Genomic DNA, 12,353 nt, shown 5'->3' on the forward strand with positions numbered 1-12,353 from the left:
TTTAAATTTTGTATGTTCTGTTTTTTACTTTGGCTGTTCACCGCCCTGAGTCCTGTTTGGAGAAGGGCGGTATAGAAATGGAAACAAATAAATAAATAAAATAAAATATAAAATCCTAATCGAGAAATACATTTTATAAAACTTAAACCCCTCCATCCCCTATATACTGTTTATACCTTCATAAAACTCAATTAATTTAACCCTACATAATACATTCGTTCAACTAAAAGCTATCTGATATTTCTTAGTTTGATATTTATTCTGCACATAATCTATCCACTTTTTCCACTCCTATACATAAGTCTCTTGAGTTCGATCTTTTAAGTATGCTGAAATCTTCGCCATCTCTGCAAAGCTGGCCATCTTCAAAGTCCATTCTTCAATAGTGGGCATAGCGTCATTTTTCCAATATTGACCTATCAGTAATCTCGCTGCTGTCACCATATACAATATCAACTTTGTTTCACCCAGTGTAAAACCCTTAACTATACCCAATAAAAACAATTGTGGAGAAAACTGAAGTTTTTTCTTCAAAACATTTTGCATGACCCACCAAATTTTTATCCAAAAAGCCTTCACTTTCTTACAAGTCCACCACATATGATAATATGTAGCATCTAAGCAATCACATCTCCAGCATGAAGTCCACACATCTTAATGTTGCTGAGGTTGAGCAACACTGATCTAGTGTAAAAGTCACTGTTCTCTGCTTATCATGGACCGGTGCCTGTTTCCGCTAACCTCGACCAATCTTTGTTGCTTATACAAATGAATTGCTTTCAGAACTTCTTTTGAGGTCTATTACACAGATATTTCCAAAGGCGCTTCCCATTGCAGAGCTGCAGAAAAGAGCTGCTTAAAACTGCTCTGAGTTCCCAAGAATGGGAATTGGCATTCAGCACTGTTTGTCCAACAGCCCCAAAAGTGGCTGCTATGTCTGCAAAACAAGAAGACAAAAAAAAAAAAAAATCTGCTGAATCAAAGAATCATTTTCCCCAGGAAAGAAAAACAAAAAACAAAACTCCTTGACAGTAATTTCTTGCTCATTATGATGGGTCTTAGCAAATTACAAGAACAGGGTTTTGGTGTAGAGTTGTAGTCACACGAGCTGAAGAGGGGTGGAAACACACGTAGGCAAAGGATTTTGTGCAGGGCAGACAGAATTTTTCATCTCCTAGACCCGTGATGGCGAGCCGATGGCATGTGTGCCACAGGTGGTAAATGGAGCCATATCTGTGGGCATGCGAGCATTGCCCTAGCTCAGCTCCAGCACGCATGCGCATGCCAGCCAACTGATTTTCGGGCCTTCTGGGTCCACCAGAAGTTTGGAAACGGTCTGTTTCCGGCCTCTGGAGGGCCTCCAGAGGGCCTCTGGGGGCGGTGGGGAAGGCCGTTTTCTCCCTCCCCAGGCTCCTAGAAAGCCTCTGGAGCCTGGGGAAGGCAAAAAACGGGCTTACTGGGCCCACCATGCCATCGCATGCCAAAAGTGGAGGGGGAGGTGTCACACATGCATGCTGGGGGGTGGGGGAGGGCAAGGCGGATTGAATTATGGATGTGGGCACGCATGAGCGCGACTCCCCTGCTCTCTCCCTGCTTTTGGCATGCAATGGCAAAAAAGTTAGCCATCACTGTACTAGACTTTTATGCCAATAATTATTATTATTTATATTGTGGATTATTAGATGAATGATGCTCTTCTCTGTGGCTGTTGGTTAACAACAATACATCTGGCCAGTACCTAAAAGCAGGGGCATCCATGGCAGGGGACGTCAAGAAAGAAAAGACTAGAATTCGTGATCTTCTAGTTTCTAGCTTCATGCTTTAATCACGTGTAGAAACTTAGCACCCACCTCTGTCCTAGAAAAATGAAATATTTTAGGAAATATTAAAAAGGCAGAATATTATGTTTCCCTGGATGAAAAAAGGAGAAACATGTTTTAAAGACAAAGCAGCTCCCTGCAGCTCCCTGCCCCCACCCCTTCAGCTCCAGGGTGATGGGATTAAGACATGGCCCTCAGGACATGATAGGATTAGTCCTCTACCCATCTAGCAACAGAACTCACCACATGGCACCTGGGGAGATTGCATCACTCGGCAAGATTCAACCAAGCATGGGAGTCTGACAACCAATCAGAATACATTTCTTACACAGGAACAGGAAGCTCCAAGGCGGGACCCAAGAGAGGGTATAAATCTCTCTCTGTGTCTCTCTCTCACCCATGTGCTCTTTTTTTTCTCCCAGGACCTCAAACCATGTGGTCCTGTCCACCATTAAACCATCTTTCCAAGCAGTCTCCATGTTTCCAGTGTGTTTCTTCCCACTTGGAACTGAACCCAGACGGACATTTCTTCCAACACATGACACCAAAGTTGCTCTCTCTAAGAAGCTAGCCATTCCTAAACCGTATATCTGCTTTAACAAAGCACAATTGCTCTTTTCTGCCCATATACTATATCCAAACAAATAAACCTTATTGTGGCTTAAGGTGATGGTTGTTTCATACGACAAGCTCAGAGCTAGATTCCCACAACAGACTGAACTATGGGCTATTCAGATCTTTTGAGCTTTTTCTACAGCATTTTGTGGAGCCTGCAGCCCACAAAGACTGCCATCTTTCACTTTGTACTTTTGTGCTAATTGTTCCTGACTCTAGGGGGCGGTGCTCATCTCCGTTTCAAAGCTGAAGAGCCAGCACTGTCTGAAGATGTCTCCGTGGTCATGTGGCCAGCATGACTAAACGCCAAAGGCTCATGGAACGCTGTTACCTTCCCACCAAAGGTGGTCCCTATTTTTCTACTTGCATTTTTTATGTGCTTTCGAACTGCTAGGTTGGTAGAAGCTGGAACAAGTAACGGGAGCTCACCCCATTACACGGCACTAGGGATTCGAACCACTGAACTGCCGACCTTTTGATCGACAAACTCAGCGTCTTAGCCACTGAGCTTGTACTTTTGTACATGCACTTAAATCATACATAGAACAGAATGCTCTGCCTAGCAGTAGAACAGATATGAACAATTTTTGCAAAGGAACTTGTTGGCTCATTCATATCAAAGAAGAAAGACAGCTGAGTAAGAGGAAAGTAGTTCCATTTATATCAACATTTAACTTTATTTTACAAAGGAAGTTGAGAAGCTATTCACATCCTGGCCCACTCAGAGGCCCAGGCAATGCCCTTCTCACTTCATCCTCACCGTTAGTGCTTCCTGCATGAATTATCTCTGCTTTCCTGTTGGCAGGAACTGAATTCCAACTGGTACAAAGGCTTGGGACAGGATATAAACAGGAAACGTCATCCAGATGACGCCACGGGCCTCTCAGCTCTGGGTGAGCAGGTTCCTGTGCTTTGCTCCGGTGTGCAATGCTTATGAGTGTCGACCTGGAAGATGCTAAAATGTTAAGTCTGCAAGCAAAATATATTTTTTTAAAAAAGAAGAAGAAGGTAGCAGTATAATGTGGATGAAGGGAATTAATGAAATCATTTTCTCCAATATTCTGTGAGATTCACATTTATCATTTGAAAAGTACAGATTATGGTTGTCTTGTTGTGTAGGATGGCAATGCATACTATACTGAACATACCTACCAGATCTTCCTATTTGAGTGGCACTAAGGAACCTTGTTTGAAAATATAGTGTTCTTTGTCTGTGCTCATTTTTTGGCATTCTGGGTTCTTTAACGTTAATCACAGAAGCAACTTACTGTGCTTTCACTGCAGATGCTTGCAAGATAATTACTACTATTATTATTATTATTATTATTATTATTATTATTATTATTATTATTATTATTATTATTATTATTATTATTATTTTTCTATACTGCCCTTCTCCCGAAAGACTCAGGGCGGTATACAGCCTATTAAAAGCACAAAGACAGACATCAATTTAAAAATAATTAAAATTATTAAATAATTTCGGCTCAGATTTAAAACCCCCAACATTTAAAACACCCAATTTAAAATTTACATTGATAGCCCAGCCTGGCAGATGCTTGCAAGCAAACACCTTACCAGACTGGAGTCTGACACCATACGTAATAACTATGCCTTTTCTTTTTCTTTTTTCTTTCAAATGTAACTTAATAGAAATAAAGCAACAAAATTAGGTGCTAAGGCTGCAACTTAACACTCTTGAGAGAAAGCCAAATTGAACTCATTGGCACTTATTTCTGAATAAGCACAGCTCAGATTAGACTGTGTTTTTATAGGTGACAGTTTAAAGATGGGCAACAGTTATTTCTAAATCTACATTGTGCCATATCATTTTTCCCTACATTAGGGGAAAAAAAACAACCCTAGCAGGTCACCATCTGAATACAACAGAACTGTCTTATTTTAAATTGTTTTTGTTAATTTTACCTTCTGCGCTGATTCCATATAGCAATAACACTTAGACTTATATACCACTTTATAGTGCTTTTACAGCCCTCGCTAAGCTGTTTACAGAGTCAGCATATTTCCCCCAACAATCGGGTTCCTCATTTTACTCACCTTGGAAGGATGGAAGGCTGAATCAACCTTGAGCCTGGTGAGATTTGAACTGTCAATTTGCAGGCAGCCCGCAGTCAGCAGCAGTGCTGCATTCTAACCACTGCGCCATTGTGGCTCAATATGAACATAGAATTCAGATAATCAGACTCTCGGCCAGATAGAGATTTTATGCAATGTAAACCTTGTAATTTTTATACTCTTTGTATCTTGTTCCAAACCACCCAGCATTTTCCCCCTGAAGACATTATTAGGAATGTTACTGCCATGCATCTGTTGTAGTTTTAATTCCTTATGATTTAATCTTTTTAAACTAGAGTGAAACTGCAACTCACCATTTCCTATTCCTTTTTTTTTTATGTTGCTCATGTTAAAAGGGAAATTGTGTGATGAGTATGCCTGCTAAAAGTTTAATCTGAGAGTTTTCTTAATAAATCCAAACATCGTTAAAACTAAGAATAAAATGCTGTAGCAAAATACCCTTCTCTTCTACAGATGGCCTCTAACTGATGTGAGGGAAAATTAACAAGAGACTATGAACATTTTATTGAGGTAACTGTAATAAAATGGTTGATTAAAACATTAGATTATTTCTAAGATTTTTTAAAAAAGATTTCCTATCCTTCAAACCAACATCTAAGGATGATCAAGGTGATACCTCATAATATTGTGCATGTTACATCTCCTTTACACACACATTTTCTCTGCTAAAACCTGGATATATCACATATTTGTTAAAATAAAGTAAATAGCAATTGCCCAGAATGACACAGTACTCATTGCTGGAACTGCAATAAGTCAGGAGAACTTAACATTTTCATCCCCTCCAGGGATGTTGATCAATATATGTTTCCCAAAGCCATTATTTGAATTAGGAGGAAATCATCTTTGTATTTCCAAATGTACCTTAACGGTCAGGGATGCAGACATAAATGTGGTATCCCAAAATTGCCACATTCCATTTATGAAATAGGAAAGGATGAAAGATTCCACAGAAAAGATTAGTCTCAGCATCTTAGTAACCTTTGGAAAGGTTCAAGTTTCTCAACATGAGGCCAGCTGTTTCCAGCTGAGAGAGCATATTTGCCCCAAGAGGAAGGATGAATGCTGAATCATGATTCACCGTGGTTTTTTGATTTTTTTTTTTTTTAATTAGACTGCTTCAGTACTTCAGAGAAATGAGAAGCAAAAGCAAGAAACCACAGGCTGAGGGCAGGTCAAAAAGAACTCCTTCAACTTTGGGGAATATAAGACGCTTCCCTAGGCAAATACAGCTATTTCATTGATCCCTCGGGTAGCAGGTTCTTAAGAATTCAGTCACAGGTTGTTGGTTTTTTTAGGCCTATCAAAAGATGCCAGGGATTAAACCTAGTGAGTATCCTTTCACTGAACTATGGATTTCTGAAGGATATGTATAGCTCCTCCTGATACCTCCTGCTGAAGAGAAGGACTAGGGGAGACATGATAGCAGTGTTCCAATATCTCAGGGGTTGCCACAAAGAAGAGGGAGTCAAGCTATTCTCCAAAGCACCTGAGGGCAGGACAAGAAGCAATGGGTGGAAACTAATCAAGGATAGAAGCAATTTAGAACTAAGGAGAAATTTCCTGACAGTTAGAACAATTAATCAGTGGAACAACTTGCCTGCAGTTGTTGTGAATGCCCCAACACTGGAAATTTTTAAGAAGATTGTCTGAAGTGGTGTAGGGTTTCCTGCCTGGGCAGGGGGTTGGACTAGAAGACCTCCAAGGTCCCTTCCAACTCTGTTATTCTATTCTATTCTATTCTATTCTATTCTATTCTATTCTATTCTATTCTATTCTATTCTATTCTATTCTATTCCTTATGTCTTCCAATCTGGCATTCATCATTTCCTATGCATACCCTCTACTGTCAATCATGGCAGCATGTCTGTCAGATTGGTTTGAAAGTCAGAACTTGAAATACAGTTAGTCCTCGACTTACAACAGTTTATTTAGTGACTGTTCAAGGTTACAACAGCACTGAAAAAAGTGACTAATGACTGTTTTTCACACGTACTTATGACCATTGCAGCATCCCCATGGTCATGTGATGAAAATTCAGATGCTTGGCAACGGCTCGTATTTATGACAGTTGCAATGTCCTGGGCTCTCGTTGATCCCTTTTTGCGACCTTGTGACAAGCAAAGTAAATGGGGAAGTCAGATTCACTTAACAACTGTGTTACTAATTTACCAACTTCAGTGATTCACTTAACAACAACTTGGCATGGAAGGTCATAAAATGGGGCAAAATTCACTTAACAAATGTCTGGTTTAGCAACAAAAAATTTGGGCTCATTTGTGGTCCTACGCCCAGGACCACCTGTACCCCTTTCAAACAGGTGCCCTCCAGATCTGTTGGAGTACAAACTAAGGTAATTCAGCACAGCAGTAAGGATTTTGGAAATCTAAATCCAACAGAACTCAAGGATATCAGGTTTGGGAATGAAGAATTTATCTTATTTAAGTGTACGGAATAGATATGAACCTGTGGCTCTCTTGGTGATAGTGAAGGAATTTAGGAATTTTGCTTTAGTAACACCTAGAGCAGTGATGGCTAACCTTTTTGCCGTTGCGTGCCAAAAGTGGGGAGAGCGCAGCGAGGTCACCCACGTGTGTGCCCACACCCATAATTCAATGTGCCCTGCCCCTGCGCATGTGCGGCCCCCTCCCACTTTTAGCATGTGATGGCACAGTGGGCCCAGTAGGCCCGTTTTTCACCCTCCCCAGGCTCCAGAAGCTTTCTAGGAGCCTGGGGAGGGCGAAAACGGCCTTCCCCACACCCCCAGAGGCCCTCCGGAGGCCGGAAATAGCCCCTTTCCCAACTTCTGGTGAGACCAAAAGTCCCAAAAATCAGCTGGCCGGCGCACACATTCATGCTGGAGCTGAGCTACGGCAATGCTCGTGTGCCCACTGATACAGCTCCGTATGCCATCTGTGGCACCCGTGCCATAGGTTTGCCATCACGGACCTAGAGGTTGGTGAATTCTCCACTCATTCAATATGCTGATTTAAAACACTGTATTATCTTGCCTTTTCCCCCAACAGGAAAGCAAGGAGCAACCAATGAGAAACAACCAACTCACCTCTGTTGCTGAATTGCATTTTGAAAAACTTGTTAATCCCTGCTTATATACATATATGCCTCCTAGCTTTCTCTCTTTGCTTTAAGGCATCCATGGATGTCTTTAATAAACCAATTAAACTCATCTTTCTGATATAAGTGCTTCAGGGGATGAAGGAAAAAATAACTCTCTCCAAGGCATTTGCAGAATGCAATTAATGATCTTGTAATTGACCTTAATGCATCACTCTTGAGAAGGCGGCACGAAAAACTCATACATCAAGAGAACTTCAGTTTTATTTATTAACTGAAATGGCTATTCAGGGGTCTAAAAGCTTTAAATAAATCTGAAGGGTTCGTTAGGTAATTAGCAATGCTGGCCTAAAAATACAGACATTGATCGTTGAAGTATATATTAATGTTAGTAGTAGTCAGGGATGCCTCCTGAACCATGGCGGGGGGGGGGCATTTTTGCCCTCCCCAGGCTCTGGAGGCTTTCCTCGAGCCTCTGGGAGGGCAAAACAACCTCCCCAGGCCCTCTGGAGGCTGAGAATGGGCCTTCCCGAACTTCCGGTAGGCCCGTTTTTTGCCCTCCCCGAGCCTCCGTGCGTGTCCTGCACTTACCTGCAACCAAAACAGACCATGTGGGGACTCCTGGGAGGGGTGGGGTGGGCAGAACCAGCCAGGAGTGGGATTTGGGGGTTGTCCAAACTGCACAGAATCTTAGCTAGAGGTTCTCTCAAACCCCTGAGAACCCCAAGCAGCCCACTTCTGGTAGTACTGTATAATCCACTACAGACCTCGTATTGTCTGTTTCAGTGATTCAGATTCTATCCTTTGAGTTGCTTATGACTAGTTGTCTTTAGATTTTAAATTTTTTTATTTTTATTATAACACAATATGACTGACACAAAACACAAAATTACAGCTATTTCGTGGTGGCCATCTTCTAATATTTACATTCTCCCCCGATTCCCTTTATACTATTCATTTTCTTCTTATCCCTTTCTCTTTTAATTACATTATACTTCTTAACAATCATATTGATTTTATACATTCTATACATTATCATATTTGTTCTTTCCATTTTCAACTTCACCCTTATTTTTATTATCCATTATTTCTAGTCTCTAGCCAATTATACCATTTGTTCCAGATTATATAATATTCCGTATCTTCTTTTTCTTTGATCTCTTTTGTTAATTTGTCCATCTTGGCACATTCTAGGATTTTTTAAATCAATTCTTCTTCTGTTTTCCCTTTTCCAATTTTGTGCATATGATATGCGTGCGGCTGTTATAATATGTAAAATCAAATATTTCATTTCTCTGGTATATTTTTCGGTAAATATTCCTAATAAGAATGTCTCTGGTTTTCCATCAATAGGTTGCTCTGTTATTTTTTCTAATCATTTCTTAATCTTAGCCCAAATTTTTTTTACAGCTGAACACGCCCAACAAAGATGATAATACGTTCCATAGCTCTTATTGCATTTCCAACATACTGGAGAATTATTCGGAAACATCTTCGCAAGTCTAGCCAGGGGAAGATGCCACCTATAGAACATCTTCAACTGGTTTTCCTTGTATGCCGTGTGAACATAGTTAATTTTGTATTTATTTGCCACATTGTTTCCCATCTCTCCAATTATATTGTATGATTAAATTTTTTTGCCCATTTGATCATTGTACCTTTAACTACTTCCTCTTCCATTTTATGTCACAGTAAAAAATTGTATATCCTACTAATTAATTTCTTTTTTTTAATTTTTTTTTTAAATCTAGAAATTTGTGGGCGGGTAACACTTAACCACTACTCCAAACAGACTCTCTATGGATAACTAGAGAGTGAAAATGTTGGGGATGAGAAAATGCCATTAGAGAGCTGCTGTAGAAGCTCAGGTTTACTCACTGATGTTGAAAGAAATTAATTAGGAAGAATTGTCCATGGATTCCCTCATCTTAAATGGAAGGATAACTTTTTCAAGATGAGGCTTGGTAAAGAAGATAACTTTAGGTAGGTAGAATTTATTTATTTATTTATTAGTTCGATTTATATGCCGCCCTTCTCTGGAGACTCAGGGCGGCTTACAATGCGTTAAGCAATAGCCTTCATATTTTTGTATAACCTGCTTAGTAGGGCTTCCCCCCCCCCAGCGGTGTTCCTTTTTATACAAAGTCAGCTTATTGCCCCCACAATCCGGGTCCTCATTTTACCTACTTCGAAAGGATGGAAGGCTGAGTCAACCTTGAGCCTGGTGAGATTTGAACTTGCAGTAATTGCAGGAAGCTGGTGCTACTTAACAGCACTTTAGTCTGCTGTGCCACCAAGGCTCCTTGGTGAATGAGACTTTATTCCCAATATTAAGGAATGAATTCAGGATATGGGTCTATTACCTATTTTTGAAAAGTCTTTACTATGTCTTTTTATACTTTTTTATTTCTTTTTTAATCACTATAATTCAGGGGTGAAATTCAGCAGGCTCTGATAGATTCTGGAGAATTGGTAGCGGAAATTCTGAGTAGTTCGGAGAACCGGCAAATACCACCTCTGGCTGGCCCCTGGAAGGGGGTGGGAATGGAGATTTTGCAGTATCCTTCCCCTGCCAGGCCCACCAAACCACACCACACCTACCAAGCCATGCCCACAGAACCGGTAGTAAAAAAAAAAATCGAATTCCCCCACTGCTATAATTTATATTGATGTTTTATTAGATAACCATTACTAGAGGGGGAGTGCAATTGCTTATATTTTCACAATTTAAATAAAACATAAAATTTAAGCTACAGTGAAGGCGCCAGGCTAGAAACTTGGAGACTGTGAGTTCTAGTCCTGCCTTAGGCATAAAGCCAGGTGGCTGACCTTGGGCCAGTCCCTCTCTCTCAGCCTAGGAAGGAGGCAATGGCAAAACACTTCTGAAACCACGCCAAGAAAACTGCAAGGACTTGTCCAGGCATTCACCAGGAGTAAAAACTGACTTGAAGGCAACCCCCCCCCCCCAAAAAAAACAATAAAGCACCAACTCACAATTAAGCAATCATGTTTAGCAGGTGGTGGGAGCCTTGTCCAAGCACTGTATATTGAAGTGAAAGTGAACACTTCATCCTATCCCATTTTTAAAAATCTCTTGAGTTCTGTCACACTCATTCATTCCCAGTTCCTTCCCTATTAAATATGTGATGTAGGCATAAAAGTAGATAAAAACCTTTGATTTGATCTATTACAACAAGCAAAATTTTTGACCTCCAATATAATCTTTATAATTCATATTTAATAATTAGTATAACAGAGTTGTAAGGGATCTTGGAGGACATCTAGTCCAACCCCCTGCTTCTAGCAGGAGAGTCTATACCAGTGGTGGGTTGCCCCCGGTTCGGACCGGTTCGCAAGAATTGGTAGTAAAACCGATGGGATGCTCTGCCCACTGCCCTGGATGTCGTCATAGGCGATCTATGGATGCGCAGAAGCGCGATCCTGTTGCAAACCAGTAGTAAAGGTAAGTAGAACCCACTCCTGGTGTATACCATTTCAGACAAACGGTTATGCAGTCTCTTCTTGAAAGCCTCCAATGATGGGGCACCCACAACTTTTGAAGGCAAGCTGTTCCACTGGTTAATTGTCCTCACAGTCAGAAAATTTCTCCTTAGTTTTAGGTTGCTTCTCGCCTTGTTTAGTTTCCATCCATTGTTTCTTGTCTTGCTTAGGAACATAATTTATTTTCCAATAATAATTTGAAAAAATATTACAATTTGATATAACAATTTGAAAAATTCCTGTGATTTGGGCTCAGGGGGAAAGGCAGGATGAGATAAGTGTGCTTGAAACTGCACAACACATCTGCTATTGAGCATCAATAATTTTACAGATGATTTATTATTAATACATGCATTTAAGTTTTAAATGCATGATTTTTCTATTCAGCATTATATTTTGGGTCTGTTATGAACTTCTTTTAAACTTCTGCCAAATGAAGAAGTAGAAAATCAATTTAGTAATAAATGCATTGAATAATAAATAGTTCCTCTTATTCTTGTCATAGTCTTAAGTAGGTCATAGCCATTTTAAAATCTATTCACTTATTCCCAGTGTTTAATACGTATATTTTACTATTTTAATAAATGGCCCTTTCCCCCTTCATTTGACGAATAAAGTTAGGATACATCTCTTGGGCTTCTCTTGGCTTCCTCTCTTAACTCACTGGGACCTGAGGCTGCAGTTTATTCCAGGCAGGAAACAGATGGGATAAATAATGTTTTTAAGAGAAATTTCCCTTGAAGAAAAGGCTGTATGTTTCCTTCACACTTGTTATTAACATCTTTGGTAATAGCTAAAACTCCAGCAGGTGCTTCAGAGAGGATATTTAATTTTCATCCTCAAGAGATTAACCTGTTTCTTTTCCTTCAAGATTGTCAAAAGAAATACAATAAGAAATAGCTGCCCTGGGGGTGAAATGCTGTATATGTGCCTCAAGCATAACAAGCGTGGCTTGCAACAATAAGACACCGAGCTGATCTATATTTATTTCCAGGGATGCTTCCAGATGCCAAGAACAGCAATAAGACCCGTAAAATACCTTCATGTACCATTGGTAGCCTCTCTGGCCCAGGGATGGACACTGGGTGCAGTGGTGGGATGCAACCAGTTTAACAACTGGTTCAGTGAGCACGCCCTTTGTTTAACACGCTTGCGTGCAGCGTTCAAAATACAGCAATTTGAAGCTCAGCTGCTTACCTTCTAAGGCAACCGTGGTAAGTAGAACAGCGGAGGTGCGGAAATCAG

Source organism: Pantherophis guttatus, chromosome 3 (genome assembly GCF_059756535.1).
Source record: "Pantherophis guttatus breed Tessera chromosome 3, ASM5975653v1, whole genome shotgun sequence".
Classification (NCBI taxonomy): Eukaryota; Metazoa; Chordata; class Lepidosauria; order Squamata; family Colubridae; genus Pantherophis; species Pantherophis guttatus.